Source organism: Notamacropus eugenii, chromosome 1 (genome assembly GCF_028372415.1).
Source record: "Notamacropus eugenii isolate mMacEug1 chromosome 1, mMacEug1.pri_v2, whole genome shotgun sequence".
Lineage (NCBI taxonomy): Eukaryota > Metazoa > Chordata > Mammalia > Diprotodontia > Macropodidae > Notamacropus > Notamacropus eugenii.
Window position 1 is genome coordinate 515,368,224 of NC_092872.1, and position 24,707 is coordinate 515,392,930.

The 24,707-nt window shown below is 40.8% G+C and overlaps 1 non-coding gene across 1 annotated transcript; it reads left to right on the plus strand.

Annotated features, from left to right (window-relative positions):
* The first annotated feature begins 428 nt into the window (after nucleotides 1-428).
* LOC140521749 (U6 spliceosomal RNA) lies at nucleotides 429-534 on the plus strand. Its single transcript, XR_011973051.1, has one exon. It is a non-coding gene; the product is annotated as a U6 spliceosomal RNA (small nuclear RNA).
* Nucleotides 535-24,707: the final 24,173 nt, after the last annotated feature.

Here is a 24,707-nt window from a genome sequence, read left to right on the forward strand (position 1 = left end):
GGCTATGGATAGAGCCTTGCCCACAGTAGGCATTTAATCAATGTTTAATTGAAACTAACTCTTTAGTGCCATTTCAGTATTCTCTAGTAATGCATCAGAAGATGTGTTGCAACCTTGAGAGTGGCTCTTTAACCTCTCTGGGCTTGGGTTTCCTGGTCTGTACTATAAGGGAGTGAGGGATGTCTGTATGATTATTCAATTCCCTTTCAGCCCTAAACTCTATGTAATGAAGTGACTTTGAACTCTCTGGTCCTCAGTTTCCTCCTCTGTAAAATGAGGGATTGGACTAGATCCCTCTTTTTTCCCCCCATAAATCCTTTTGGTAGTCCAGTGAAGACTTATTATCCTCTTCTTAGAATGATTTTAAATGCATAAATTAAAATACAAAGGAAATACATAAAATATATATTTTAGTGCTATGTATTTTAGCGCTTGCTTTGGCAGCACATATACTAAAATTGGAATGATGCAGAGAAGATTACCTGGCCCCTGCACAAGGATGACATGCAAATTCATAAATTGTTCCCTATTTTTGAAAACAAATAAAATTGATATAAATATATATATTTTAAATATAAAAAGATATTTTAAATATAAATTATAAATATAAAAATATGAAGAAAAGCAATAACATAATTGCTAACATAAATTAATAAATAACATTATTGTTAACATAAACTTAAAGATGTAATATTTCCCCCCATCTGTGGAGCCCTGAATTCTGTTGATAGGTCCCAGGGAGGTCTGTGGACTTCAGCTCCCTGGAGTAGATTGCTAAGATTCCTCTGCCAGGTGCCATGACATTCTATGCCCCAAGGCCTTGGCTCTCTCAGCAGGCCTCCAGAAGTCAGTCTGGCTATCATACTGAAGAGCTGTCAGATCCCTCCCCCTGAGTCTGAGTGGTGTCTCTCATATATTATATCTTTATCAAAATGCTCACCTGTTACTCCTGTCCTCCTTACTCCCCAGAAGAACGTCAGTTCCTGAAGTCTGGGACTGTTTAATTTCCTGTCCCCAGTGCTTAGCACAGGGCCTGGCATACAGGGATTCATGAATAAAGGATTGTTGAATGAATTAGAGCCAAAGGCCAGGGAATGAAGGAATAGGGCAGCAGGAGCACCCCAGAGCACCCAGCTCATCAGAAGGTGGCGGCTGCAGCAGCAGCAGCAGCAGCAACAGAGAACATGGGTCAATGGAGAAAGCATCCTGCCTGATGATATCACCAGAGGACACTGCCAGCTCTCCAGCTCTGGAGCTGTGAATTGTTGCAGACAAAATCGTGCCTCCATCATGTGTCCCCTCCACACAAGCCTTGGCTGTGAGTTCTGTCCTTCAAGGTTGCTAGGGTAACCTGTGGGAGAAGGGACCATCATTTATATGGGGTGGGGGGAGGGAGTAGGAAGTATTGTACTTATCTTGTTCAACCTTTTAATTATTTTTTATTTTTTTTTTTTTAGCAACAGCTAGGTGGTAAGAACTGAGTTCAAATCCAGCTTCACACACTTAATTGATATGTGATCCTTGGCCAGTTACTTATCTATGTGCCTCAATTTCTTCATCTGTAAAATGAAAATGCTAATAGCACTTACTTTGCAGGGTTTTTGTGAATATCAAACGAGCTAGTATTGGTGAAGCACTTGGCACCATAACTGGCACATCGTAGGTGCTTAATAAATGCTTGTTGCTTTCTTTGCCTACTTCCTTCTTTCCTAAAACTAATGTGTTCTCTTCTTGGCTAGTAAAATTAGACATTAATTAGTGGGGGGCTTAGGAGCTCTGATTTCATGTATATGCTAACCCATAGGCACAACGTGCTTCAGACCGAAATTAAACTTTGGTGCAGTCCACATGTGAAAAGAATGGTCTATCTGTGATACTTATGAAATATCTTTCGAATTATTTTTAGGATCTTGAGTTGATACAGTTGAATTCTTGGCCCCATGTAGCCTTGGAAAAGTGGGAAACATATTTCAATAATCAGGGAGAGCATGCATCAATCAGTTAATTAATAAACACTTATTATGTGTCGGGCACTGTGTTAAGCACTGGGGATACAAAAAGTGGCAAAGCACAGTCCCTTTCCTCATACAAACAATTATACACAAAGCAAATTACATACAGGATAAAGAGGAAATAATTAACCGAGGGAAGGCACTAAAATTAAGAGGGGCTGGACCCAGGCCTTCCTCCATTTAAAGAGCTGATTGATGTAATTTCTTGATCTGGAAATATTTCTGTGGTGTTAGAAAGATGTTTTCAAAATGATGTGAACATATTTCTGAGGTCAATTCCTAATCAAAAATGACTCCCAGACGTGGCCCCGGTTTAGAAAGAAAAAAAAAAGTTAGTGAATCATCATCCAGATCATTTGAATGAAACAAAGACACAACAAATTGTCTGCTTTTCTCCTCTGCCAGAAATGATGACTTCAGGCTTGCAGAGACTCAGCTGAAGGAAATTAAAGTGGATCCATTATTCCCCAAGATGGCCAATATAATGCAACAGATAATCCCCATAATTTATCAGGAAAGCTGTACCAAGGCCACAGAGATATAGCTGAGCCAGACAGGGGCTTCAGAGTCCAATAACTGGTTTGGGGATTGGCTATGAGGTTTGGGGATTGTGGCCTGTGCTGCCAGATAGGCCTGAGAGAAGTGAAGTGCTGAGGGTGGAAGGCACAGAATATCAGTTTTAGCAAAAAAGACTTTTAGAACAGAAGTTCTCAATGTGTGGTCCAGGGATGCCTGGAGTTCCACAAGACCCTTTTACAGTAGGTCTGTCAGGTCAAAACTATTTTCATAATAATAATAAGATATTATAATTTCTAATACAGTAAATATTGATAGATATAACCCACATAAACTAAAGCTCTTGGGGAGGGAGATAGTCAATTTTTAAAAGTGTATAGGAGTCTTAATAGTGAAAGTTTCAGAATTGCTGCCATAGAACATAAAATGTTGGAGCTAGCAGGACCCTTAGAACACAGAACTTAGAATGTCTGGGCTAGAAGGGCTCTTAAAAACCACCTAGCCTTGACTCTCTTGTATTATACAGAGGGAAATCAAAGTCCACAGTTTGGAAGTATCTTGTCTGATTTTGTGGCAGAACCAAGGTTAGAACTGAGATCTTCTGATGTAATCAAATTGTCTTTCTATTGTATCCTGCTACTTCTCCTAGTCAGGGTTGGTCATTTTCCTAGGGGCCAATGGGCCAGGGGGATCCAGAACAACAAAGAAGTCTGTATGTGACAGAAACTCACCTTGCCCTAATCTCTTCTGCCATTTTGGACCCAGACTGATATCTGTTTTAGGCCCATTGGGTATTTGCAGGATCACAGAATTAAAATTTTAGGATCAAAAAGCACTTCAGTGACCATTAAGTCCAATTCATACTTGAAAAATGATCCTTACCAGAATCTGAGTGATGTGGTCATCCAGCCTCTGTTTAAAGGCTGCCAATGAGGGGGAAGCCACCACTTCCCAAAACAACCCACCATACTTTTGTACAACTCTGAGTACTAGGAGGGTTTTCCTGATCTCAAAACTAAATTTGCCTCAATCCCAAATCTGTCTGTTATTCTTGATTTTGCCTTCTGGGGCCAGAATAAGCCTCATTCCTATTCCATATGTTCCGCCTTTCAGATATTTGAAGGCAGTTCATATATATGCCTTTCCCTCCAATTTTCTCATATTTGGCCTAAACACTACCACCACCCCATCAATTTCTTCAACCATTCCTCATATGACGTGAACTCAAGACCTATTTCCCATCCTTTTTGCCATGCTCTCAACATTCTGCAGCTTACTAATGTCCTTCTTAAGTGGGGTACCCAGACCTGAATACAATATTCTAGACATGGTCTGAGGAGAGCAGAATCCAGAGAGATGACACTTTCTTATTCTTAAAAACTTCAATTTAGCTCATGAGCATATGAGCCAGGTGGCATAGTGGATAAAGCACTGGGCCTGGAGTAAGGAAGAGCTGAGTTGAAACCTAGCATCAGATACTTATTAGCTGTATGGCCCTGAACAAGTCACTTAAAAAAACACAAAACTCTGTTTGCTTCAGTTTCCTTATTTGTAAAATAGGAATAATAACAGTATCTAGCTCCCAGAGTTGTTATGAGGCATCTTGGTAAAATGAGTTAATATTTGGAAATGTGCTTAGCACAGACCTTGGCCCAGAGTAGGTGACATATACTTTGGCTATTGTTATATTGGCTTTTGGAGCTGCTACATGACATTGTTGACAGACAGAGCTTGCAGCTCACCAGTTTTTTCTTCTGAAAACTGTTTAATCATGCATCTCCCATCCTGTATTTATGAAGTTGATTTATTTTGAATCTAAGTGTTGGACTTTACTTATGTTTATCTGTTGATTTTATCTTATTAGATTCAGCTCAATGCTTTGGATTGTCAGGAGATATTTTTACATCCTGTCATCTAGTGCATTATTACCTCTTTCTAGCTTTGTGTCATCTGTAAATTTGATTAATATCTCATTAAAGACTTTATCTGAACCTCTGATAATAATGGTAAACAATACAGAGCAAAGCACAGATTCCCAGCCCTCCACAGGAGACTTTTTGCCAAGATGAAAGCCTAAGCCATTCTACTAGCAATGATCTGAGTGTATTATGGTCTGATGCACGCATTTCTATATTTTCCACAAGAAAGAACAGAATGACAACATCGATCAAATCAACAAATAGATCAGTTGAACATCATTTATCAAATGCCTACTTATTTTAAGGTCAAACAGAAGATTTGGTTGGTCATTTGTTTTTCGGTTGTGTCCAACTTTTTGTGACTCCGTTTGAGGTTTTTTTGACAAAGATACCATAGTGGCTTGCCATTTCCTTCTCCAGCTCATTTTACAGTTGAGAAAACTGAGACAAATAGGTTGAAGTGAATTTCCCAGGGTCACACAGCTAGTAAGTGTCTGAGATCAGATTTGAACTCAGAAAGATAAAGTCTTCCTGACTACAGACTCAGTGCTCTGTTTACTGTGCCACCTAGCAGAACAGAGGATGGAACTAGGATTTGAAGCCAGGTGCTACAACTGTGTAGTGACTGGATGACTAGGTCTGAGTTTACTGGGGAGAAAGAGGTGAAGTACTGGTAGTTGGCAGAAAGAATGATGCTACATTAATTCCAGGCATTTCCCCTATAGTGGGAAGGAATCTCATACAAGAAGAGTGTAACCTCCCTCCCTTCTCAAATCTCTTAACTTTCCCTCTGGTGGGAGAATAACCTAGGAAGGGGTCTACATGACCATGGGATGTTGGGAGCTTGCAATCTAGAGCCAGGCAAGCAAGCAGGCTTGGGAGTTGACTGAGTGGCATTGGGCAGGATAAGACAGGAAGTATGTCCTCCGGAAGAGGAATTGTCCCACCAGATGTTAGAATCTGGAGCATGGTCCTAATCCTAATTCTGGTTCTGGCTAAAAGTTTGGGTAGATGATATTCAGGTCAAAGGAAATGTGTCCTCCTTGTCCTTTGGAAATGATCAATGCTGGTGGTCCTCAATATGAGTGTTGGGGATTGGGGAAGTGGGCTTCTAGATTTGATAAAGGATGCCAATGAATCCTAGCCATGCTGTGTCTTCCTGGCCTGAGACGGAGGCCCCCTTTACAATGGAAAGACTCCATTTTTCTGCTATTGTTGGGTCTCAGAGGCTGCTAAGTCAAGGACCAAAATGCTCCCCTCTCCCACTGCCCCAGAAGCTGATCCCTGCTCCCCCCCACCCCAGTTTGGGGATGGAAAGGTTGTATAAAAGGAAAACAAAAATTTTTTTTTTAATCTCTGTGACTCTTAGAGTTATTTTTCTGTGCTTCCTTGCTATATTATACCACAGCGTTTTCCATCAAACAGTTAGAGAAATCCCAAAGCTTGGATTTGTCTCTCCCCAACGGTCATTATTACATCATCTGGCTCTACTGCCCTCTAGTGGTTTAAAGAAGACAATATCCTGGATAACTCAGAATTTCTTTGTGTGATGTTCCCAGAGTCAACAATTTTCATAAATGGTTATTAAGCACCTTCTGTGTTGCTTTTGAATTCAGAGACTCCATTTCTTCAGTTCTAAAACGGAGGGGAGGGGTTACAGTATTTACAGTAGCCACCTCAGAGAGTTATCACAAAGAAAATGGTTTATAAAACTCAAAATGTTATATAAATGTGACTTGTGGTTACTATGAGTAACGTACTAAGGATACAAAGGTAAAACTAGAAATCGTCCCTGCCTGGAAAAGCCCAGTTGGGGTAGGCAGCAGGAGAGATGAAATGAGTGATAAGATCACCACAATACAGGTTAAAATAAAACATAGAGTAATAATGACTCATATTTCTATAACACTGAAAAGCTGATTGGTAGAATTTGGAACTTAAAACTTAAAAATAAAAAGAAATGTAAAAAAAAATGTTTTAACATGTAACGGGGAAAAATAAAATTTTATTAAAAAATCTGATTGGGCACTTTCCTCAGAACAGTCTCATGAGATAAGTAGTACTCTATCATCTTCCCTTTTCTGGTCCAAATTTATGCTACCCTTGGTATTGAGAATTCCCAGTGTGGAAATTCCTCCCACTCATTCAAGTATGCACTTGATCTCTAACTGGTAGTATTTAAGAGTTGCCTAGAGCTCGAGAAGTTAAATGGCTTGTCCATGGTCACACTGCTTGGAGACAAGAAGACATCAACCCAGATCAACATGACTTTATTAACAATGTCACTTAGTTTCTCACTCCCATTTTACTGAGGAGGAAATTGAGGCTCAGAAATAGGGTCACATAACTTGCAAAAGTCCAGCTGGGATATGAAGCCAGATCTCCTAATTTGAAGGTGGTACAGTGGATAGAGCATTGGCCCTGGGGTCAGGAAGACTTATCTTCCTGAGTTCAGATCTAACATTCACTTAACTCTGTTTGCCACTCCTAAGTGCTTCAGTGGATAGAACACTGGTATTGAAGTCAGGAAGGCCTGAGTTTAAATCTGGCCTCAGATATTAGCTCTGTGACCCTGGGCAATTCATTTAACCATGTTTGCTTCAGTTTCCTCATCTGTACCATGAACTAGAGAAGGAAATGGCAAATCACTCCAGTATCTTTGCCAAGAAAGCATCCTCCCAAATGGGTCATAAAAGTATTGGACACCACTGAAAACAACTGATCAACGATAATAAAACTTCCTGACTCCAAGTCCAGCTCTCTGTCCACTGCACCAGCTAGTGACCTCAAGCTGGGGTGTCATCCTCAACTCATTCTGTCCCATTCTCCCCACTCCCCATCCAGTCTTTTGCCGATGCCTGGTTATTTTACCTTCATAACATTTCTCATATATGCCTTCTTCTCTCCTCTGATACTGCCATCAACATGATACAAGCCTCATTACCTCATACCTGGACTATTGCCTGCTGGTGGGTCTGCCTGCCTCAAGTCCTTCCATCCCTATCCATTGTCCATTCATCCACAATAATGATTTTCCAAAAGCACAGTTCCAATCATGTTACTCAACTACTTAATAAACTCCAGTGGCTCCCTATTACTTCCAGGATCAAATATAACTTCCTCTGCTTGGCTTCTAAAGTCCTGCATAACCTGATCCTTTCCTACATTTCCAGTCTTCTTACACCCCATCCCAAAGTGTCTTCTGAGATATAGTGACCCTGGTTCCCTTCCTTCTCTAACTACATAGTCCACCTCCCAGCTTGGGATTTTCACTGGTTATCCCCTATGCCTGCAACTCTCTTCCTTCTTAAATCTGTTTCCTGGCTTTCCTAATGTCCTTCAGGTCCCAGCCAAAATCCTATATTCTACAAGTTCTTGATCCCCTATAAAGGGAGGGCCTTCTCTCTGCTGATTTTCTCTACTTTGTCTTGTACATATTGTGTTTGTACATAGTTTGCATATTGTTTCTCCCCTTAAACTATGAGCTCCTTAAGAACATGGACTGAGCTTTGTTTTGCCTTTCTTTGTAGACTAGAACTTAATATGGTGCCTGGCACACAGAAGGCACTTAAATGTTTCTTGACCAACTGACTGATCATGCACAAGATCGTTGTGGTAGGCCTGAAGGGAACTAAAAGATCTAGTCCAACTCCCTCTTCTACATTTGGGGAAACTGGGGCCTAGAGAGGCCTTGTGAAAGGGTTCTGGTGAGGATCAAATGACATAAGGTCTACAGAGTGTTTTACAAATCTTAAAGCACTATAAATAAACCTAGCTTTGAGGGCAGCTAGGTTTCACACTGGATAGAGTGCTGTACCTAGAGCCAGGAAGACCTGAGTTCAAATCTGGCCTCAGACCTTTACTAGGCTGTGACCTTGGGCAAGTCAATTACCCCTGTTTACCTCAGTTTCCTCCTCTGTAAAATGAGTTGGAGAAGGAAATGGCAAACTACTTCAGTATCTTTGCCCAGAAAACTCCAAATGGAGTCATGAAGCCTGAATAATACTGAATAATAACAAAATGTTAGCAGTTATTTTATGTACAGATACCATTTTTAATTTCCTGAATGACCTTCATCTGTCATAAAGAGCTTCCTGAAGAGTAATCTGTCCTGTTGGTGAGCCTTCTTTTGTCAAGCACTCTGTTAGCAACCCCTGACTGGGGCATGTTGTTTACAGGCAGTGGCATTGTCCTGGGGAGGGCAAGGAATAGGCATGAGTCAGGGCCTTTGGCACAGAACTTGTGCGGCTGCTCCCACAGCTGGGGACACTCATGAAGCAGAAATGCACAGGAAACTGCAGGAACTCACACATCCTCAGAGCCAAGAGTTGTGCCTTCCCCTGGGAACCAACCTTGGGACCCTGAGGCAGTGGATGCTGCTTGGCTTCCTAGCAACTGGACTGTTTGGCTCCTCAACCCAGAGGGCAAAGGGGATTTATGAATGAAATGGAGGATCAGGATCTGTTTTAGTAACCAGCACAAGCCTTAGGGAGGAGCTTGGGAAGGAGAAGAGTAGATGGTCTGGGGCCCAACAAGATCCCCTTTTGTTTCTCTTGGTGGCCTGATATGACCAAGGAGAGGGAAAGCCTGAAATGTGGAGAGGTGGAAAGAGAAAGATGGAAGAGGAGACTTTAAGAGCTAGATCTATACAAGCCCCTCACTGGGGAATTTTCACCATTGCCAAGGTCATGTACATCTTCTCTCCTCCTCCACCTTCACCTCCTCAAAAGCAGATGGGGAAGATCTTCAATATGTAAGGTCACTTATCAAAAAACTAACAGCTACTTGCTGCCATTAGGATAAATCCAAATTCCTTATCCTGGCATTCAAGGCCCTCTGTAAACTAACCTCAGCTTACCTTTCCAACTTTATGTGCCCAAATTTTCCAGGACAATCCCCAGCTCCAGCAAGACAGATTTATTCACTGACATATATATATATATATATATATATATATATATATATATATATATATGAGTGTGTGTGTGTGTATGTGCACACATATATACATACATATATATGTATATATATATATATACACATAAACACACACAAACATGCACACAATATAATACAACGAAAAGAGTAATAGTTGCAGAGTCAGAAGACCCAGGTACAAATCTGGGTCCAATATTCACTTGCAACTAGGGAAATTTTTTTTTAAATTATTTATTTATTTATTTTTAGTTTTCAACATTCATTTCCACAAGATTTTGAATTCCAAATTTTGTCCCTATATCTCCCCTCCCACCACCCCAAGACAGTGTGTTCTGATTACCCCTTCCCCCAATCTGCCCTCCCTTCTATCACATTCCTCCCTTCCCTTATCCCCATCTTCTCTCTTTTCTTGTAGGCAAGATAGATTTATATACCCCATTACCTATGCTTCTTATTTCCCAGTTGCATGTAAAAACAATTTTTAAAACTTTGAGTTCCAACTTTTCTCCCTTCCTCCCTCCCCACCCATCCCCACTGAGAAGGCAAGCAATTCAATGCACTTTATATATATGTAGTTATGAAAAAGACTTCCATAATAGTCATGTTGTGCAAGACTACCTATATTTCCCTTCATCCTATCTTGCCCCCCCATTCTATTCCCTCTTTTGACCTTGTCCCTCCCCAGAAGTGTTTATTTTTATTTACTCCCCCTACTTGCCCTCCCTTCTATCATCCCTCCCACACCCCATTTATCCCCATCTCCTCTACTTTCCTGTAGTGTAAGATAGATGTTCATACCAAATTGAGTGTGCTGTTATTCCCTCCTTAAGCCAAATGTTATGAGAGTAAACTTCACTTTTTCCCTCTCACCTCCCCCTTTTTCCCCTCCATTGAAAAATCTTTTTTTTGCCTCTTTTATGAGAGATAATTTGCTTGTTCCATTTCTCCCTTTCTCCTCCCAATATATTTCTCTCTCATCGCTTAATATTATTTTTTAGATATTATCCCTTCCTATTCAACTCGCCCTGTGCCCTCTGTCTATATGTGTGTATAATCCCTCCAACTACCCAAATACTGAGAAAAGTCTCAAGAGTTACAAATATTACCTTTCCATGTAGGAATGTAAAAAGTTCAACTTTAGCAAGTCCCTTATGATTCTCTTTCCTGTTTACCTTTTCATGCTTTTATTCATTCTTGTGTTTGAAAGTCAAATTTTCTATTCAGCTCTGATCTTTTCATCAAGAATGCTTGAAAGTCCTCTATTTCATTGAATGACCATTTTTCCCCCTGAAGTATTATACTCAGTTTTGCTGGGTAGGTGATTCTTGGTTTTAATCCTAGCTCCTTTGACTTCTGGAATATCATATTCCAAGTCCTTCTATCCTTTAAGGTAGAAACTGCTAGATCCTGTGTTATCCTGACTGTATTTCCACAATACTTGAATTGTTTTTTTTTCCTGACGGCATGGAATATTTTCTCCTTGGCCTGGGAACTCTGGAATTTGGCTACAATATTCCTAGGAGTTTTTCTTTTTGGATCTCTTTCAGGAGGTTATTGGTGGATTCTTTCAATATTTCTTTTACCCTCTAGTTCTAGAATATCAGGGCAGTTTTCCTTGATAATTTCATGAAAGATGATGTCAATCATGCCTTTCAGGTACTCCCATAATTTTAAAATTATATCTCCTGGATCTATTTTCCAGATCAGTTATTTTTCCAATGAGATATTTCACGTTGTCTGCTATTTTTTAGTTCCTTTAGGTTTTTTTATATAATGTCTTGATTTTTCCTAAAGTCATTAGCTTTCATCTGCTCCATACTATTCCTTAAGGAATTATTTTCTTCAGTGAGTTTTTGGATCTCTTTTTCTATCTGGCCAATTCTACTTTTTAGAGCATTCTTTTCCTCATTGGCTTTTTGGATCTCTTTTGCCATTTGGGTTAGTCTGTTTTTTAAAGTGTCGTTTTCTTCAGCATTTTTTTGGGTCTCCTTGAGCAAGCAGTTGATTCATTTTTCATGATTTTCTTGCATCACTCTCATTTTTCTTCCCAATTTTTGCTCTACTTCTCTTACTTGATTTTCAAAATCCTTTTTGAGCCCTTCCATGGTCTGAGACCAATTCATATTTTTCTTGGAGGCTTTGGATGGAGGAACTTTGACTTTGTTTTCTTCTGTTTGTATGTTTTGGTCTTCCTTGTCACTAAAGTAAGATTCTATAGTCTGATTCTTTTTCCAGTTTTTGCTCATGTCCTCAGCCATTTACTTGACTTTTGAGCTCTTTGTCAAGGTAGTTCTCTGCTTCCAGTGGGGGTAGGGAGTGTACTATCACTCACTCAATCCCCCCACAATCTCTCCAACTATGTGATTTTGAACAAGTCACTTGATGTCTGAATCTTCAGGTTCCTCCTCTTTGAAATTAGGGGGTTGGACTCAATGAGTTCCAAGGTCACTTTCCGCTCTAAATCTTACTATTCTAGAACCCCACTCTTATTTGCTTCTTCATGCTATATGACCTTGAAATCTGCCTTCACAGACACATCTACAATGTCCTACCCCTTTCTGCCATTCCAATTCCTATTCTAACCATCCTTCAATATCACCTCCTCCAGAAAGGCCTTCCTGAGCCCTGTAGTCCATAGGGATGTCTTCTGCTCTGAGTTCCTGCAGGACTTTTTACTCCCTACACAGACACAGCATAGAATGCCAGATAGCTAGGACTTAATATTCTGTGTATGTGTGTGAGAGTGTGTATGTTAGCTGGTTAGATCCCCCAAGAGGAGGCACTATCTTATACATATCTATATCTATGAAAGTATAGTATACTTATGTGTATATCCAGTGTCATATAAAAGTCCTCACCAATAGGAAAATAAGTATCATTGGGAGCTGGAAAGGTCCTTAAAGATCAACTAATCCTATGCCCTCATTATAGAATTGACAAAGGTGAGGCCCAGAAAGGAGATGTAACTTGCCTGAGGTCACACAAATAAGATGATTGTTGTTGTTGAGTTTCTGACTTCATGACCCCATTTGGGGTTTTCTGGGCAAAGATACTTTAGTGGTTTGTCATTTCCTTCTCCAGCTCATTTTACAGATGAGGAAACTGAGGCAAAGAGGGTTAAGTAACTTGCCCAGATTCACACAGCTAGTAAATATCTGAGACCAGGTTAATGTGATATAAACCCCCACTTTATTGAGTAACGTTTTCAAGCTAATGAGGGTAAAAAATATCACAAATAATTGAAATCTCAGTATCAGTTAGAACACAAAACAACCTCAAGATCTGAACCCCAAACTTCAACCTGCTTCCTCCAGAACTCCCAATAAGCAACAAGATGGATGGACTAAGATTCCTTCCCCTTTGAATTTCTCTTACACTGAAGTTGTTCCAATTTTGGCTCCTATAATCCCATAAATCTTTCCTAATCTCAATTGCTAATGCTCTCACTCCCTAAATACCTTGCATGAAACTACCTTGTATTTGTTTTTAGTTTCTTTATATTTATTCCGAATATATTTAGTATGTGTCTTTATTCTCTTCCCCATTAGGAAGTAAGTTCTTCAGGAATAGGGATTGTTTCATTCTTTGTCTTTGTATCTGCAATGTTTGGCATACCATAAACACTTAATAAATGTTTGCTTATTGATTGATTGATTGAGCCTGCATAGAGGTGCTGGAAGGCAACCAAGGGTGGGGGCAGGGGAAAGGAAAAAGGGAGGGGAGATGGGAAGGAGGAGGAAGTGGGGGAAGGAAGGGAGGAGGAGGGAAAGGAGAGTCCTCAGGAAGCAGCAACAGTCCAGGATGTGTCAGAGGCCACCTGTATCCCAAGACACGGCTCAGACGTTTTTCCCACATTCCACGATCTCTAGATTCCTGGCCAATGAACATTTAAAGTTTTCCCCAGAAATAACCGTTGCTTATAACTAGAAATGCTACCTCTCACACTGAGCCCCAGAACATCAGAAAGCAAGTGCACAAGACCTATTCTCCTTTTCAGATACCTCCAGAGGGATGAGGGGGCATTCTGAAAGGACCCTCAAGGGCACAGACAACATTTAATTTGGCCTATGTGCTACTAAGGCCAGACCTTGACAACACTTTGAAATAGATGAAACTTCTCTCTATGTAACAGAAGTGCCTCCCCTTCACCCAGGGGGTCCCATAGTACATAGTATACTGTTTGTTGGTTAATATTTACAAACTCTTTGACTTTCCTCTCCAAGATCCCCAAAAGATCTCTAAAAAGATCTCCAAAAGATCCTATTTTTCATGGTTTCAGTGGCTAATCTAGACACATAGAAGCAAAGGTATTAAAGTTGGAGGTGGGGTATAAATCATCCAGTCCAATCCTTTCATATTACAGATGGGGAAGCTGAGGCCGAAAGAGAGGAAGGGACTAGTCCAGTCACACAGTATGTCATGGGCAGAACAGAGACCAGGAGGCGGTTTCTTCTTCTTCTTCTTCTTCTTCTTCTTCTTCTTCTTCTTCTTCTTCTTCTTCTTCTTCTTCTTCTTCTTCTCCTTCTTCTTCTCCTCCTCCTCCTCCTCCTCCTCCTCCTCCTCCTCCTCCTCCTCCTCCTCCTCCTCCTCCTCCTCCTAATTCCCAGATGCAAGCAGACATAGTGATAGAGAGTTATGGGAAAGAATTATGTTAAGGGACAATGGTGTCTGAGTGCTGGATGTGAGCACAAGGGACCTAGGTTCATATCCCAGCTTTGACACTAGCTCTATGACTTTGGATAGGTCACTTTATCTCTTGAGCCTCCATTTCCTTTTTTGTGACATGAAGATAATTTTCTTATCTAAATCATAGAATTCTCACAAAAATAAAAATATGTGTAAACCCTAAAGTGTTCAATAAATGAGAATTATTATTAGAGGACACATCAAGCAAGGGTGTGCCATATGAAGTATCTAATAATTTTCATCATAGTGGCTATTGGCTGATTGATTTGATATTTCAACCTTGGTTAACCCGTGGTTTGTTGATAGCTCAGTCAGTCAATGCAAGAGATTCTGGAGACTGAGGGATGAGTCCTTTCCTTCCTCATCTTCCAGACAATGGGACATATCAGGACAAGAAGAGGGTCCTGCAAGAGCAGTAAAAGGATATAATGTCTACAACTGCTATGAAAAAGGCCAGACAAGGACTTGATTCTCAGATTGTTACCTCAAAAAATCTCAGAACCACAAGGGACATCAGGAAACCATATAGTACATCCCATATCTGAATGTGACAGTAACCATCCAGCCTATACCTGAATACCTCATGTAACAGGACCTCACTACTTCTCATAGCCTATTATACTTCTGGACTGCTCTAATTGTTAGGAAATGTTTTCTTGCATAAAGACTAAATCTACTTCTTAGCAACTTCCATCCATTGCTACTGGATATGTCCTCTGAGGTCAACCAGAACATGGTTCTTCTATAACAGCCCTTCAGATAGTTGAAGGCAGCTGTCAGGTCAAGGTTTTCTTCAGACTTAACATCTCAAATTTTTTCCCCTTCTTCACCTATGGCACGTTTCCCAGTCCTCTCACTCACCTAGTCATTGTGCTCTGAATGTCCACCAACTTTTCAAAATCCTTCCTAACATTTAGTCTCCAGGATGGAGAACAATATTGTGGATGTGGTCTGTATAGGAAAGAGTCTAGGAGAACTCTTGCATCCTCAGCTGTAGATAATATTCAATGCTTCTTAACACAATCTAAGATTGTATTAGGTTTTTTGGCTGCCATATCACTTTGTTGTCACCTGAAGCTTGTAGTCCATGAAAACTCACAGAATTTCAGAACCTCTATCTAGCTAAGAAATCTTGAATTTATGTGAACCCATGAGGAACTATATAGTTTTCCCCTTTAAATTTCATTGTATTAGATTTGACCTAGCTTGCAAGCCTGTCAAGACCTTTTTTTAAAAAAGAAATCCTAATTCTCTCATTTAATGTGTTATATCTTTGCTTTGAATTATCTGAAAATTTGCTAGGCATGCCATCTGTGCCTTTGTTCAAATCATGGATAAAAATGTCAAACACAGGGTCAAGTATAGGTCCCTGGAGCTCACCAGCGGGGATTTCTCCCAAGATAACATCATATCATCAATGGATACACGTTGGGTCCAGACAATCACTTCTAAGTACCTAAATACAGTTTGTCCAGTCCACATCTCTGTGTCTTATCCAAAAGAATTACTGTTTCCCTCACCAATTGGCAGTAATTTTTGGTAGACTTGAAGGAGACAACTTACAATGAGGGTCTCATCATCTCTAAATAGAGTGATGTGTTATGCCAGGGATTCTCTAAAACACCCTCAGGGGGAAGATACTCTGTGATACACTTAATAGAGATGTAGTCCTAGGCTTTCTCGGAATAACTTAGTCATCATAGACTCAGTCCTTACTGGAAAATTGACACATACACTCACTCCCCTCCACCCTCCTGCACTGGAGGAGGTATAAATGCTACCACAAGAGGTGAAATGACTGGCTGGGGTAGGGAAAACCCAGAGATATACACCATTTCCTTGCCTAACACAAAGCCTCATCAGTGTCAGAGGCCCTTCTTCTGTTATTAACAGCACCACCTTTCTTCAAAAACCTTAAGGGATTACTGGGTGGGTCTAAATCTTAGTGTTCAAATAGCCCAAACTCTCTGTAGATACAAAAGTAAGGCCAATTTCATGTTCCTCTCCTCCCTTAATATTCCAGGACCTGCTCCCTCAATGGCAGCCACATCTCTGGTGACATTTTGCTAATTTCAAGGCAGAATCAATGCCTCCTAATGCTCCATTACTGTTGAATCTTTCACTCAAAGACCTAGGAATTCTGAAATCTAGGGCAAATTCAGTAGAGTTGGGAGAGGGGGAAGGATGAAGTACAGGAGGGAGTTCTAAAATATGAGCATCCTCCATGTGGTTGAGGCAGATTAGAGAGAGGTAGTGGGAGGTGAGGGGGCTGGGGAACTGGAGGAACAGGATGTTTGAAGCAGGCAGAAGCTGGGGCAGAAGAGTGTGAGCCAGGTGCTGAACTGTCTTGTTGAGAATAAGACCTGGAAACTTGTAGGTGATAAAGAAGGTCTAGACAAGTGTGAATTTTAGAGAAGAGTTTGGTGAGTGATGATGGTAGTGGGAGGTCTAAAGGTGGCAGTGGAGAGCAAGGCACATGCCGATTCTTCCTCCTGGCTCTGTGTGTTGGGATATAACAGCAGGAGCAGCCTTGGAGAGGTAGCTAAGAGCACTATGGTGTCTTCAAGAAAAAGCTAGGGTTTAGCAAATACCAGATGATGCATGTGAGAGGAAGCTGTCTAGGGCAAGTTCTTGGAGACTCTAATTGAGAGTTAGAAGGGAGCTCAGAGTCAATCCAGTACAACCATCTTGTTTTGGTGGAAACTGAGGCCCAGATTAGAAAAGTGGCAGTATCATAGATTTAGAGCTGGAAAGAACCTTAGAACACATCTATTTTAACCCTGTCATTTTCCAGATAAGGAAACTGGGGACCAGAGAAATTGTTAATATCCTCCTCATAAGCTTATAACATTGCCCCAAAGTTCCACTATTAGGGCCATTTATGAGATCATAAATTTAATCAATTATCCACAGGTCACACAGGCAAGTAGCAGAGATGGAATTAGAACTCTAAATCCAGAGATCTTTCCATTACACTTACAATGGAGAAGGGGTGTCTGGGGTGTTAGAGAGGACTAGCATCTCTGGTGTGAGGGCCTACTTAGCTCCTTTCAGGGCTGTTCATCCACCTTAACACAAGTCACCAGCTCTCACGTGTGGCTCCAAGAAGCTGTAGCAAGTGCAGTGGCCACACCTTGGGGTAAACCTTCTCAGCAGATGGGGCTAAGCCAGGCTGAGGGTAACTGACAGGCCACAAGCCAGTTGGAGAGTTAGGGCAATGTCTGCTTAAGCATGTGAAGACTTCCCCTGGCAGAATGGGCAGATGAGAACAATTTGTTCCAACGGGCATGAAAGCGGCTGAAGCAGACGCTGTGGAGCACTTAGACCAGTCATCCTGACTTTTGTCTTGTCACTGGATTTTGATGACAATTTTTGATGACCCCCCCCCCCTTCAATTGCTGGTACCCTTCCTCTCTTATGTTTGTTCTGTATTTATTCTGCAAATACTTACCTATATTTTTGCTCTCCTGATAAAATGCAAAGTCTTTGAGAGTAGGCATTGTTTAATTTTTTTTTTGTATTGTATCTTCAGTGCTTGTCATTTGCTGTTGTTGTCCAGTCATTTCAGAGTGTCCAACTCTTTCTGACCCTATTAGAAGTTTTCTTGACAAAGATACTGGAGTAGTATTCATTTCCTTCTCCAGCTTATTTTACAGATGAGGAAACTGAGGCAAACAGGGTTAAGTGACTTGCCCAGGGTCACATAGCTAGTATCTGATTTGAACTCAGCTGTTGTTGACTCCAGGACCAGCACTCTATTCACTGTGCCACCTAGTTACCTGGTATTTAGTGGATGCTTAATAAATGCTTTATTGTTTGATTGGTTAAATCTGTGTTATTGAGACTAGCCCTACTGGTAGAACTTTGGGGCACTATGATAGGCTAGTGAGGAGGCTCTATGTGGGACTGTCTCCTGTCCCACTGAATGAGTATAACCTATTCAGTATGTACATGGGATTAGCTCTGATTTCATCTTCTCTAGTTAATGTCAACAATGATGGTCGATGATTCTGCCTTACTGAGACACTAGGAAAAAAATGGAGTTAAACCTTGGAGTTTTAATTTGGAGTTAAAAGACCTAGGTTTGAATTTCTCTCTCCTCATCTCTAGATAGATGCAGGATGTTGCCAAGTTAGCTAAACCAACCTCCATGCTTTCCAGAGGTCCTTTTCTTGAATGCTGACAGTCATTGTGATTCTTACCATAGTCCACACCACCACTGACCAAGGGTCCTGAACACTGGCCAAGCCTATGAAACAGGGGCTTCCATACTGAATGCCATCTTTACCCCACATTTGGATCACAGGGCCTGCATTTTCTTCCTGGGCTTTACAGTTGGTTGTACCTGCCCCCACCATGACCACAAATTCGAAATTGTGTTCCTAAGTGGGATCTTCTTCCCATCCTCCCCCCCACATCTCCCCCATGATAATGTGATGCATTGGAGAAGTCTAGAAGTCAAGTTAGCTAAGGCTTAGCTAAGAGAACAGAGTTCCATTGTGTTAAGGGAAGTAAAACATAAGGCCCTATTCAACAGAATATGAGGTAAACAGATACTCTGCTCTTTTTCTTTAAAAAAAAAAAACCAAAAAACCTAACCTCTCTGGCAGATAGATGTCAAAGGCGTCTCTGATTCCACAACAAAAAAAACAAAATCACAGGTTATATGTTTGCACAGTGGCCTGTGAGTCAGATTGGGGGTGGGGGGGGGGGAGTGTCTGAACACATGAAAACCATTAAGACTTGAGATGAGCTTTTTCTATAAGCCAAGAAGGGGATAATAGAAGGGGATTCCAGGGTGGGTGGTGTATCCTGCTATGTCTACAGTCTGGGCATCAAAGCCAAGAGTGAAGATTGACTCAGAGTAGTGGAAAGAGCCCTGGATTAGATCAGGAGGCCAGGATTCGCTTTGATATTTATTGTTTGACCTTGGACTGGTCACTTGACCTCTAAAAGGATCAATTTCCTCATCTGTGAAATTAGTCAGAGGGACTACATGGTCTCCAAGTTTTCTTCCAGCTCTAAATCCTATAGCAAATGTACTCAGAGAACCAAATGTTCTATTTCTTCCAACACTGACTGGATCTTTCTTTACCAATCTCTGTACAAGCAAACTGTTGCTCCTTGGACTTGCCTATCCAAGGATCTCAAAGTCTTTGCCTCTTTAAGTGGTACAGGGGCGAGTAGAAGGCTATGGATGGGGCTTTCTTCCATTGCACTTATTGGGCATAGCCTATTCAGTGTGTACGTGGGACTAGCCCTGATTTTGTCTTCTTCAGTTATTAGAGACGATGATGTTTCCTCACTGAGGCAATAGAAAAAAATGCCGTACCCAGAGCTAAAAGGCCCACGTTGGAATCCTCTCTCCCTTTATCTCTAGAGGCAGGATGTTATCAAGTTCTCTTTTTTCTGAACAGTTCTCTTTTTTTCTCCAAGCAGCAAGTTGTATCAGGAAATCTTCTTTCTCTAGCAGATTTGGCGTCTAAACACTCAAAGTCAGGAATTTTTTTTACTTGGGGATATGCATAAAGCAACCCCCAAAGCTAGTGGTACTCAGGAAAAGTCAACAAGTCAACATTTATTACTGCCTACTGTGTGCCTGCTCCATGTTATGTGCTAGAGATGTAAAGAAAGGTAAAAAACAGTCCCTGTTCTCAAGGAGCTCACTGTCTAATTGAGGGTGGGAGGGAGAGACCCACACACAACTATGTATAAACAAGCTAGAGACAAGATAAATTGAAGATAATGAGCAAAGAGAAAGAAAGTTCCCTTCTCTATCTAGAAGGCTGGATTAAGCGATCCTACTGCCTAGGCCCTAGGCAATTCAAAATTGCTCTAGGAGGTTTAATGTAACAGGGATTTGAGAACTGAATAGTGTCTTAGTTCTCACATCCCTGTTACATTAAGAAAAGCATTCTTGAATTCTCCTAAACTGCTAGGGTAGCTAGGTGGCTCAGTGGATAGAACACAGGGGTCTGGAGTCAGAGAGACCTGAGTTCACATCTGGCCTCAGAAACTTACTAGTTGTTTGACCCTGGGCATGTCATTTAATCCTGTTTACCTCAGTTTCCTCATCTGTAAAATGAGCTGGAGAAGGAAATGACAAACCACTCCAGTATCTTTGCCAAGAAAGCCCCAAATGGGGTCAGGAAGAGTCAGACATGACTGAACAACAACAACCACTGCCATGTTCTTCTCTTTGAGTCACCATGACTGCCGGGGTGATGGCAGGAGAAACCTCTCTTCCTGGTGCACCCTTGAAAAAAAGGCAAAGAAGAGGTTCTCAGAGAACATAGGAACATAGACTGTGGTAGCCAACCTGTTGGTACTCATTTAGTTTCTATTATTTGTCTCCAAACAATGTCCCATGCTCTGTAAATGTCCTCAGATTGATAAGAGAATTTCTCAAATTGACCATAGGTTCTACTGATCTATACCCTTATTGATCCACAAAAGAGGAAACTGGGGTCCAGAGACAAGAGATTTGTGTCAAGTCACACTGTGTGTTAGTGGCAGAGCCAGGATCCAAGTCCAGGAGTGCTGAGTCCTAGTCTCATAGCCTTTCCATTGTATCATGCTTGCATAGGGTGAAATGGCCTAACCTTGTGCTTTGGGCAGCATTCCAAGATGGCTACTGGCCTGAGTCAAGGGCCCTCCTTCTTTCCTATCTCCCAACTTGCTAAATATCCACCCAACTTTTAAAGGTAAATTCAAATGTCACCCCTTCCAAGAAGTTCACCCTCATTCCTCCTGTGGGGCTTCCTGATTCCAATCTCCATCCTCCTCAGTTTCTACCATCTCTACCCTTCCAATCTCTACCATATTCCATACAGGTTGATATTCTTAAAATATGATTCTTATACTTTCACGCCCCTGCTTAAGATGCTTCAGCAGCTCCCTATTGCTTCTAGGATGAAAAAGCAAAATCCTTTTATTTTTTTTGGTGGGGATTTAAAGTTTTTCAACGTCTGAATGTACCCTGCCCCTCTAGGGTGATTTCCTATTACTCCCCCTCATTCACTGCCAGACGGATTATTCCAGTCAAACTGTCTGGCTCATCATCCACATTGTACTCTTGAGGTTCCCTCTTAGACTCACTTCTCTTTTTCTCTACATCCAGCGTTCTTGATCTTTTTTGTGTCATGGACCCTATTTGGCAGTAGAACAATGTTTTTAACTGCATAAATTAAAATAGTTAGCATTACAAAGGAAACCAAAAGTTAGTGAAAATGAAGATTTTTTTTTTCATACAAATTCACCAACTCTGAAATTTATCCATAAATCCCTGGTTAAGAATACTTTGCTCTATGTTGTATATGGTAATGGAAATACTGTAACAATGATCAACTGTGAAAGACTTGGCTGCTCTGATCAATGCAATGATCCAAGACAATTCTGAAAGACTCATGATGAAGAGTACTATCCACCTCCAAAGAAAGAACTGACGAACTCTAAGTGCAAATTGAAGTAATCGTTTTTTCACTTTATTTTTCTTGCTTTTTTGTGATATGGCTAATATAGAAATGTTTTACATGATTTTACATGTATAATTGATATCATATTTGATGAGGGAAGGACTGGAGGGAGGGAAATGATTTAGAACTCAAAATTTTCAAAAAAGGAATGTTAAAAATAATCTACTAAAGGAAAAAGAATCCTTGCTATAGGATCTCTTTTGGTAACCTCATCAATTCCATGGGTTTAACTATAATTACTATGTAGAAGACTTCATATCTCTATATCCAGTTTCTGGCCTCTCCTCTGAGTTCCAATCCTGTTTCACTAATTTCCTATTTATTTGACATTTTAAATTGAAAGTCTCAGAGACATCTTTAACTTCACATATCTAAAACTGAACTCATTATATTTTCCCTAAAACATTCCCTTCTTCCAATTTCCCTATTTCTGTTGAAGGCAATGGTATCCTTCCAGTCTCCCAGGGTTAAAAACCTTGTCACTATCCTTACCTCACACATCCAGTGACTTGTCAAATCTTGCCATTTATAAATTCATTACATTCCTTGTCTCCAAACTCTTCTCTCTAGTCACATAGCTACTGACTTAGTTCAGATGCTCATCACCACTCACCTAGATTACTACAGCAGCCTTCTGATTGGTCTCTCTGTCTCAAATATCTCATGCCTACAGTCCATTCTATATAACTAGTGCCAAAGTACTTTGCCGTAAATGCAAACCTGACCATGTTATTGCCCTCCTTAACGACTCTTATGGTTTCTTATTGATTCTAGGATAAAATATAAACTCCTTTATTTAGTTTTTAAAGCCCCACACAATCTGATCCCAACCTATCTTTCCATCCTTATTAGACATTACTTCCTATCTCATACTCTGTGATTCAGTCAAAATGGCCTTGTCTCCATTTGTCCATACACAACACTCCATCTTCTGTCTCTGTGCCCTGTACTGTCCATCCCACATGCTAGGAATGCACTTCCACCTTACCATCACCTCCTAGAGTCCTTTTCTTTCTTTATGATGCAACATCTACATGAAATCATTTCTGATTGCTCCCAACTTCTATTGTCTTCCCTCTCAAACTCCCTTGTATTTAATTATGCGAGATAGATTTGTGTAGGGTTGTCTAAGGTTCTGGAGCTCTAGTCTACCTGTTACAAAGTCTCTCTCTCTCTCTCTCTCTCTCTCTCTCTCTCTCTCTCTCTCTCTCTCTCTCTCTCTCTCTCTCTCTCTCTCTCTCCCTTCTTCTGTCTCTCTCTGTCTCTTTCTGCTTCTATCTCTCTGTCTTTGTCTCTCTCTTGGTCTTTCTCTCTCTCTCAGAATATAAGCTCTTTGCAAATAAGGATCGTTACACTCTTTGTATTTCTACCCTTACCATTAGCATAGTGCCTGTCAAATAGCAGCTGCTCAATAAATCCTTGATTGACTGATGGGTTGTAAGGCAACCTGCCTGCTTCCCAGAATGCCTGCTTCCAACTGAACATACATGTGAATCAGCATTTGGGTATACTGGAAATTATGAACTCCTTGGCTGCTTCTGGCTATGTGGTAACCCAATGCTGAAAGGATCTGGCATTTTGGCATAATACAGCAAGTTCTGAGTGACCTCTTCATTCTCTCACTGCCCCATGACAGCTGATATCAGTTACAAGAAGAGATAATTTCTGACTTGCTCTCTTCCTTCAACGCTCTTGTGTGGGAAGCTATATTCCCCATAATGGGAGTCTGGGGGGAGCTGTGGAAAAATGAGCCTCAGAAGTACAGGATGAACTCAACTAAGTGAACTTTGAGTGATTCCCCAGCTTCCTTTTCCACTTTGTGTTTCCTTTCCTGAGTAGAAGATTAAACATTCTTCTCCATGTTCACCTCCTTATGAGTTTGAAATGCTCAAGGTCCCAGGTCCAGTGAGTGGAGTAGACTAGCACTGAGGGAAGCTTAAAATCAAAGAAGTAAACCACTGACAAGAGGAAGAGCCCAAGCCCCTGGACTGATTTGCCAGAAGATATGGATTTTGAAGAGTCAAGGTGGAATATCAAATGCTTCATCAGCAGTCCCACAAACTGCTTCATGTTTAGCTGGTTTTAAGTACCAACCCCCTGACCAGATAGAATAGTACTTAGTAGTTAGTTTAGTTTAAATCAATAAATGCCTGTTAGAGTCTTTTGTATTTTAGCCTTTTATTTGTGCATAGGAATAAAATATCTATCCCATACCTGATTCATATTGTGCATTGAGTCTCTTTTTCACTCCTTACTTTGGGAAGACCTAATGTCCCCTTCATGGTGTTACTTCATGGTACTCAGAGCCCAAGGGTTCAAATAAATAGTCTTTCACCAAAAATATACTCCAATATTCCCAGGTAGGAGTTCTTAAGGCAGTTAAAATATAAAGTATAGAATGATATAAGGTATTTGCTCTTGGCAAAGAGATAACAAAAGCAGTGGGCAAGGAAGTTTCCTGGGATTTCAGCAGCTCCTTGCCAATGTCCTAAAAACCTGTTTTTATGTTTTTCTTTTCCAAATGGCACACAGATAGGTCCCAGATCTATCTGCCTGGGGCCCCAGGACCATACCATTGGTTCCTTGTTTCCCAACAGTCCCAGCTGGTGTTGTGGGGGAGTTAACTTATACTTCCCCTATTTTTGCCACTAGCTCGCAATACCTAGACATGAGACTCAAACTCTAAGTTTTAAACAATTTATCCTGGGCTGGTTTTGTTTTGTTTTGGGGGGGAGAAAAGGAAAGGGAAAGGAACCTAACTCCACAAGAGTCTAGACTCTCCCAGGACTAAATCTAACGCTAACATGTGTCCAGGCATACATGCCCAGAGCAAAACAGTCACTTTGCAGGAAAGGAACAGACACAAACCCCCATTCTTTTGGGCCTAGAAATGGATTTCTCAATGATAGACCTACATATGACATTTAGTCTCCCATGTCTATCATGCCTCAAGTGTTCTTCCTCCAAACTTTGGCCACTTGAAATCATTTATTCTTTTAGTTCTGGAGCTATCCCTACACAAGGCCTTTCCTGACCCCTTCCTTGTCCAAGTTGTTAAGAGTTTTTTTTCAAATAACTCCTCCCCCCTCAAATTACTTTGTATTTACTTTGAATCCAGATCCTTTCAGCTGCACTAAGCTATTTATTTTTCTCATTTTACA